The sequence below is a fragment of the Primulina tabacum genome, chromosome 6, assembly GCF_025594145.1.
Source record: "Primulina tabacum isolate GXHZ01 chromosome 6, ASM2559414v2, whole genome shotgun sequence".
Classification (NCBI taxonomy): domain Eukaryota; kingdom Viridiplantae; phylum Streptophyta; class Magnoliopsida; order Lamiales; family Gesneriaceae; genus Primulina; species Primulina tabacum.
Window position 1 is genome coordinate 33,782,846 of NC_134555.1, and position 2,447 is coordinate 33,785,292.

At 45.7% G+C, this 2,447-nt stretch overlaps 1 non-coding gene across 1 annotated transcript; it reads right to left on the reverse strand.

The window, feature by feature from the left end:
* Positions 1–2,182: 2,182 nt before the first annotated feature.
* Positions 2,183–2,256, reverse strand: TRNAM-CAU (transfer RNA methionine (anticodon CAU)). The gene has a single exon. It is a non-coding gene; the product is annotated as a tRNA-Met (tRNA).
* Positions 2,257–2,447: the final 191 nt, after the last annotated feature.

Genomic DNA, 2,447 nt, shown 5'->3' on the forward strand with positions numbered 1-2,447 from the left:
TTTCGTTTCAAGACCTAATTAGACCTTCTTCAAAAGCTTTTCAAATCACATAAATAAACCTGTAAAGATCGTCAATTGCCTGGTCCACAAATTCTTATATGTAAATATTGATTCAAAGAAAGATACTGGTCATCCCTTTAGAGATGCCTAAAGCGCACAAAACCAAAACAAGAGATAGAGCTGTGGTTAAAGATGGCACGGTTCCAGCTTTCCCGCTTTGATCAGGTGACAGCTGTCGGGGTACTGGTAACTAGCTTAGTGAATCGATTGGGAGCCTCCTGTATGTCGAGTTCTACACGGATACGTGCACAAGATAGGTTAGCCCATGTAGCTATCGCTTTCTCCTCCAGGTCGAAAAGCAAGACTTAAAGTCAAAAAAGAGGGGCCAGAGAGTTACTATTACACAAGAACACAACTAAATTCGACGAGTCTCGTTGAATCGAGGGTATTGAATCTGCTCTAACAAAACTAGACGATGATCTTCAAAGCAACAAAAGTGCAAAATGAGGTAGAAATGTAATTGACGATGTCTCTAGCTCACACCACCCTTGAAACAGGATCTCATGTTGTTACATTGGGAGCTCTTAGAAACCGTTGTTTCCAGGTCGGTCTCATAGCCTGTCTGTGCTTTAGATGGGGGCAGAGCCCAACCCAAAACTTCCCAGCTCTCGAGGCATAGGAATCCGTTCCCTGCCAGCCTCCGTTTGAGTTTGAAGGGGGGCCCGGCCCTCTAATGTTGCGTGAGGAGTGCAAGGGGATGGTCTCAAGAAAGGAAAGACGAGACGGCAGAAGAAGTGTAGGCCTTCCTTGAGAAGGTTTGACCGCAACTATTTATTTTATACACGTGTCACTGTCATCAGATCGAAAATCTATATCATCCTCAAGAAGAAGAAAATACCTCAAAGGTGACCTCAGTCCTGCGACCGGGGATTGCTTCCTATGAGGGCATCCAGGAAGGGATAGGCTTAAGACCGCCTATCCGAGATACACGACTAGACAAGCCACATGACCTGCCCGCGGGTCGTAATGTAGGGGAGGCAATAGAAGGGATAGAGGAGGTTGTTTCACTTACCTCAAAGAGGTAAGCCTGCGTGAATCTTTTACCGACGTCTTGGTAGATACCCTGGGAAAAGGCCATGTCTTCTTACACGCCTGGCGAACGGTGCTCTTATAGATAGGGTCGGTCCTTTCGCCTGGCCACTACCCACAGGGGACAAGGCCTTCTTCTCCACTTCTTCGGATTCGGATGTAGATGTTTGGCTAAATGGTTAATATTTTTTATTTTAGTGGGATAGTCAACAAAGTCTTAGAAAGAACCGGAAACCGGCCGTTCTCGGAGTTACCATTTCTTTAATTACTATAAATGGATCCGGGTTCGTTTTGAATCCATTTTTGCAGATTAAATGTCCCATCCCTTGGTTTACTATAAACTTGGTAAGATTCCAAGAGAATAAAACCTGCCACCGAATCCACAAAACAAAGGCTTGCTATCGGGCTGAGAATAGCCCGGCGTTGGGGGAATCTGAGGCTACTTGGGGACTACAGTTTCCCCCTTTCGAAAAGGCTATAGTGGCAATCGCCGGGGAGTGATTCTCCATCATGTAGTCTATGCAGGTTACAATTCGGGGTTTACTTTGCTTGTTACCGATCCGAAGTTGGTGTCTAAACTGGCTGCCAAGCTGAAACTTCCTTAGCCAAAGATACGAATTAGAAAGAAAGGTAATTTCCGCATAGATAGAACTCTGTCTTCGGGAACTTCTGAGCAACATAGGACTGACCACGGGAAGTCGAATAATCCGAGAAAGAGTTGTCCCCTAGCTCTGGGGAGAGCACTCGGGAAAGCCATTTCTTTTCAGTTGTATCCAGGGCTTTTGGTCTTTTAGGTGAATCGGCCCTTTCTATTTTGAAAATAGATTCTCTTCCTCAGCAAAGAGATCTCAAGCAGAGATTCGATTGGCTCAAAGTGATAGCGGCTTCTCCAATCTGACCTGGCTGGCGAGCGATCCTCCCAATGGCCGCGCGATGCTATAAGCGGAGCGATTTCTTGGTCATCAATATTGTTTTCTGCTTGCGAGTATCTATTGAATAGCCTTCTATGCTTTGGTGGTTTATCATATTTTTTTTTTGCGGTATTAAATCAATCAAAAAAGAGAAGAATCTTAGTTCAGCATCTCAAGTGATTAGGCGGGGGCAGGATTCGAACCTGCAATCTTCAGGTCATGAGCCTGATGAGTTGACCGATTCCTCTACCCCGCTTCTTCCCCTTCTCTTTCTTTCACTATTCCCACCTACGTTGCTTGGCCGGCGGGATAGAACCAGCGCTTAGTAAGCTGCGGTCTAAGGACCCCGGTTGGGGCTATGAAGCTTACCTTATTGATTCGAAAAGACTTTTTCATTTCAGCTTTCTGACTAGGGTTGGCAGCTACATTCCGTCTTCGAGACCCCAT